Source organism: Ranitomeya imitator, chromosome 3, assembly GCF_032444005.1.
Source record: "Ranitomeya imitator isolate aRanImi1 chromosome 3, aRanImi1.pri, whole genome shotgun sequence".
Lineage (NCBI taxonomy): Eukaryota > Metazoa > Chordata > Amphibia > Anura > Dendrobatidae > Ranitomeya > Ranitomeya imitator.
The window spans coordinates 608408225-608414661 of NC_091284.1; positions in this window are offsets into that span (position 1 = coordinate 608408225).

The following is a 6437-nucleotide window of genomic DNA, read 5'->3' on the forward strand; positions in this document are numbered from 1 at the left end:
GACGCCTGCGCTACCTTGCGTATGGCGAACATTAAATATGGCAATAACATATCCCAATCCTTCCCATCCTTGGCGACCACCTTTTTGAGCATGGCCTTGAGGGTCTTATTTAACCTCTCGACCAACCCATCGGTTTGTGGATGGTACACTGACGTACGTAACTGTTTAATTTGGAGCAATTTACATAGCTCCCTAGTCACTTTAGACATAAAAGGGGTTCCCTGATCTGTAACGATCTCCTTGGGGAGCCCAAGACGACAAAACATGGCAAACAGTTCACGGGCTATTAGTTTAGCCGAAGTGTGCCGGAGCGGTATCGCCTCTGGATACCGGGTGGCGTAGTCTACGACTACTAATATGTGCTGATGGCCCAGGGCGGATTTTACTATTGGTCCCACCAGATCCATCGCTATCCGCTCAAAGGGTACTTCTATGATGGGCAGAGGTACTAACGGACTCCGGTAGTTCGTGGTGGGTGAGGTTAGTTGACACTCAGGACATGTGTCACAGTACTTTGTAACCTCAGCGTAGACACCAGGCCAAAAGAACCTCTGTAATATGCGCTCTAACGTCTTTTTGGCCCCCAAGTGCCCCCCCAACATGTGAGTGTGAGCCATGTCGAGCACCGCCCGACGATAGGGTTGGGGCACTACCAGTTGTTCCACCACCTCATCCCGGATTTTATCAACCCTGTACAGTAACTCCTGGATCACCGCCATCCGGGGAAACTCCTTTTCTGCACCAGGTTGTTGTGCCACCCCATTTACCTCGATTACTCTTTCCCTTGCCCGGGTCAGAGTGGGATCCTGGAGCTGGGCAGTCCCAAACTTACCAGGTGACACCTCCAGCTCATGAATTGGTGGATTCTCTTCCACTTCCCCTGCCAATACCTCTAGGGGAAACCTATCGGGATTACACACTGTCCCTATCGTGGCGACCCCTACGGCAGGTATCCCTGACTCGGGATCTTCGGGTTCTGCACCCGGAATGCTTTTTACCCTGAGAGGGTTAACTCTGGTCTCCCAGAGGGACCAGAACAACGGTAAGTCTCTACCCATCACAGTCCCATACGGAAGAGTTTTTACCACTCCCACCACCTGTTTTATCTCTCCACATGGGGTGGAGAACGTGACCTCCGCAGTCGGGTACTCTCGGAGGTCCCCATGTATGCACACTACCACCACCTTTCGTCCAATAGGACTGTCCCCAGCAACCAAGGACCCGTGTACCAGGATCACCAAGCTCCCCGAGTCCAAGAGAGCATCCGTTTGGTACCCGTTAACGAGCACTCTGCACAGCTGAGGTTCGGTACCGGCAGGGTCTGTAGTGGCAATGCAGACTGGCTGGGCATACATAGACACGCGGCGGGTATACCCGCAGTCCATGGGTTCTGTTGTTAGGGGACAATTAGCAACCACATGTCCAGGTTCTTGGCACCGCCAACACGTAACGACTGTGGCACGAGGTAACCTTGGAGCCAGTTTAGGGGACACAGGTCTGTGGTCACTCTCTTTCCGAGACAACCCCTCAGCACGGACTCGGTCCGGTCTTGTCCCAGTGGAGGGTTGTGGACTTTTCTCAGACTCCTGAGCTGGCGGAGCCTTACGTGACAGCCGAAGCGGAGCAGTGTCCCGTATAAAGTCCTGGGTGGCCTTATATCGCTCTATCAGGCCTACAACCTGGTCTAGGGTACCTGGGTCCCCTTGACCCACCCAACGCTGAATGGCCGCTGGCAGAGCCCTCACCAGTCAGTCGACCACCACCCTCTCCACTATCTGACTTGTGGATAAAGTCTCAGGTTGGAGCCACCGTTTCACAAGCTGCAATAAGTCAAAAATCTGAGACCGGGCAGGCTGGGCTTCCACAAAAGTCCAAGAAAACACCCGTTGAGCTCTCACATAAGTATTAACCCCCAGTCGGGCAAGGATCTCACCTTTTAACTTGGAATAGTCCTGGGCATCCTCCCGACTGAGGTCAAAGTAGGCCTTTAGTGCATCACCCCTCAAGAACGGAGCCACAACTTCAGCCCACTGTGCTGCTGGAAGATTCTCCCGTTCTGCCGTGCGCTCATAGACGGTGAGGAAAGCTTCCACGTCATCTTCCGGACTCAATTTCCTCAAAGCGGAGCGGACCTTGTCACGGGCATCGCGACGTTCCGGGGTCGGTGCTGGAGGTGCCTCTCGCAGGGCTGTAATTTGCTGCAGCAACAGATTATTAGTTTGTTGCTGTTGTTGCTGTGTGAGGACTAGCTGCCTCAGGATCTCCTCAATTTTGTCCGTAGGCCTGAATTGCAATGTAGCAGGCTTAATAACAGACATGCAAATGGCGTTGGGGTATGCCTTAATTCACACTGCTCCGCATTCTCCAACCAATTGTGATGTAGCGATGTCCTTGCTGTGCAGTGAATAGGCAGTGACCCATATAAAGTTCAAACAAAGTCTTGTTTATTTTACAGCATACTCACAAACCGGAAAAGAAAGCAAACAAGTCCTTCGGTATGCAGCCGGGAAAAATAACAACAGTCCACAGTCCGCTGCTGTGAGCGTATTACACCCCCGTGTACGCTGGGGTGTCTGGTTTTTCAGGCTCTGCCTGGCCCGTGTTTCTCCACACGGAAGGAGCTCTGCACAAGCCTCCTCCTAGGTCTGACTCCCAGACCAGACTGACACACCCAAACTCTCTTGCTGGGGTTTTTTTTTCTATCCTCCAGATTCTATGGCCATGGGCCACTATAAGATCTGGGCTGGAGGAAACGGACCGGCCCCACTACCATCCTGCAGTCCGTTTCAAAATAAAAGCCCATACCAGGTTTTCCTGAATAAATTCTGGGACAAATAACTTGACCCAGTTCACACTTACTTTTATTCTTCCCTGTGTCTCACAGGCAACCTGCTGTGAGCACAGGGCACTCCAGCGGATCTAATATGCTTCCAAGCACATCCTGGAGGACACATAGCGACCCTCGCATATGACACAGGTCACTGCCTCACAATACATACATACTACATACATACAACATACTACATACATACTACACACATATAACATACTATATACTACATACATACATACAACATACTACATACATACTACATACATACCTACATACATACAACATACATGCTACATACATACAACATACTACATACATACAACATACATACTACATACATACAACATACATACAACATACATACTACATAAATACAACATACATACTGCATACATACAACATACTACATTCCTACTACATACATACAACATACTACATACATACTACATACAATACATTCATACAATACATACATATAGACATAAAGTACATATAACATAGAGTACATACTCACCATCACTTGTCACTTTGTTCCCCGAAGCCAGTGTCATCTGTAAAAAATATTAAAACAACAAACAAACACTATACTCCCTGATCCACAGAAATCCACGAGTGTCCCACAACGATCTCCCGTGGAGAACGGCAGCATCAGCTGATACGACCGCTCTCTTGGAGCTTCAGGAATACAATGACGGGAGGAAGGTATCCTTCCGAACTGTATTCTTCCGCCGCTGTAAAAAAAATAGTCCCTAGTCTCACTTTTGGCATTGCTGTGTGAGAAAGTTCCCACACAGCTAATGGCATAAAGTGAGACTCTGAACTATAGTAACCTCTCAGTGATGCACTGCAGGAGCCATTGTCTCCTGTCAGTGTGTCACTGAAGGTCCTATAGAGCAGTGACATCACCCAATGTCACTGTTCTATAGGGGAGATCGTCGAGGGACACTCGTTATTAATTGGACTACGGCGGACAGGTAGTATACAGTTTATTATTTTACATTTTTTGCAGGCGCTGAAGTATGGTAAGTATGGTTAAATTAAGAATATTAAAATACTTTTTTCTGACTGTGTCATTTTTTTTTTAACTCTTTCACTACACTAGGATTAAGAATGGATAGGCGTCTTATTGACGCCTCTCCATCATTAACCTGGCTTATTGTCACATTACAATAGCAAGGAGACATTAACCCCTTATTACCCCATATCCCACCGCTACACAGGAGTGGGAAGAGAGGGGCTAAGTGCCGGAATTGGCGCATCCCACAGATGCGCCATTTCTGGGGCGGCTGCGGACTGGTATTTGTAGCAATGGGGGGCAAATATCTATGGCCTCTCTATAGGCTATGAGTATCAGCCCGCCGCTGTCTGCGTAGCCTTTCTAGCTATAAAATATATATTCAAGTCCATTCAAGTCATGCACATTTTCCGTTTATTTACTTATTTATTTCCAAAAACCGCACCAAAAACTGCACCAAAACTGCACCAGTTTTTAAAACAGGTTTTGATGCAGTTTTTGGTGCCCTTTTGGTGCATTTTAATGCAGTTTTGATGCAGTTTTTGGTGCAGTTTTTGCGCGGTTTTGATGCAGTTTTTGGAAATAAGCGGAAAATGTGCATGATTTGAATGGAAACGTGCATGAATAAAAGTATTCGGAGGCCGGATTCATCATTTCACATCTCAGTTTCATAAGTTTTTCGCCAGATCCATCGCTGTGCGTTTTTTCGCCGGACAGAAAAACCGTTCCTCTGTATGTGTTTTCTGTCCGGCGGAAAGAGCTTTTTTGACGGATCTGGCAAAAAACAGATGAAACATTTGTCCATCAGGAGCAATCCGGCGCTAATACAACTCTATGAGAAAAAAAACTCGACGAATAATGCCTGACGGCAAAAACCTGATGTGTGAAAGCAGCCAGATATATGGATAGATACATCTACTGTATGTATCTATAGATATATCTATCTATAAATATATCTATAGATAGATACAGTGGGGCAAAAAAGTATTTAGTCAGTCAGCAATAGTGCAAGTTCCACCACTTAAAAAGATGAGAGGCGTCTGTAATTTACATCATAGGTAGACCTCAACTATGGGAGACAAACTGAGAAAAAAAAATCCAGAAAATCACATTGTCTGTTTTTTTTAACATTTTATTTGCATATTATGGTGGAAAATAAGTATTTGGTCAGAAACAAACAGTCAAGATTTCAGGCTCTCACAGACCTGTAACTTCTTCTTTAAGAGTCTCCTCTTTCCTCCACTCATTACCTGTAGTAATGGCACCTGTTTAAACTTGTTATCAGTATAAAAAGATACCTGTGCACACCCTCAAACAGTCTGACTCCAAACTCCACTATGGTGAAGACCAAAGAGCTGTCAAAGGACACCAGAAACAAAATTGTAGCCCTGCACCAGGCTGGGAAGACTGAATCTGCAATAGCCAACCAGCTTGGAGTGAAAAAATCAACAGTGGGAGCAATAATTAGAAAATGGAAGACATACAAGACCACTGATAATCTCCCTCGATCTGGGGCTCCACGCAAAATCCCACCCCGTGGGGTCAGAATGATCACAAGAACGGTGAGCAAAAATCCCAGAACCACGCGGGGGGACCTAGTGAATGAACTGCAGAGAGCTGGGACCAATGTAACAAGGCCTACCATAAGTAACACACTACGCCACCATGGACTCAGATCCTGCAGTGCCAGACGTGTCCCACTGCTTAAGCCAGTACATGTCCGGGCCCGTCTGAGGTTTGCTAGAGAGCATTTGGATGGTCCAGAGGAGTTTGGGGAGAATGTCCTATGGTCTGATGAAACCAAACTGGAACTGTTTGGTAGAAACACAACTTGTCGTGTTTGGAGGAAAAAGAATACTGAGTTGCATCCATCAAGCACCATACCTACTGTAAAGCATGGTGGTGGAAACATCATGCTTTGGGGCTGTTTCTCTGCAAAGGGGCCAGGACGACTGATCCAGGTACATTAAAGAATGAATGGGGCCATGTATCGTGAGATTTTGAGTGCAAACCTCCTTCCATCAGCAAGGGCATTGAAGATGAAACGTGGCTGGGTCTTTCAACATGACAATGATCCAAAGCACACCGCCAGGACAACGAAGGAGTGGCTTCGTAAGAAGCGTTTCAAGATCCTGGAGTGGCCTAGCCAGTCTCCAGATCTCAACCCTATAGAAAACCTTTGGAGGGAGTTGAAAGTCCGTGTTGCCAAGCGAAAAGCCAAAAACATCACTGCTCTAGAGGAGATCTGCATGGAGGAATGGGCCAACATACCAACAACAGTGTGTGTCAACCTTGTGAAGACTTACAGAAAACGTTTGACCTCTGTCATTGCCAACAAAGGATATATTACAAAGTATTGAGATGAAATTTTGTTTCTGACCAAATACTTATTTTCCACCATAATATGCAAATAAAATGTTAAAAAAACAGACAATGTGATTTTCTGGATTTTTTTTTCTCAGTTTGTCTCCCATAGTTGAGGTCTACCTATGATGTAAATTACAGACGCCTCTCATCTTTTTAAGTGGTGGATCTTGCACTATTGCTGACTGACTAAATACTTTTTTGCCCCACTGTATATCCATAGAT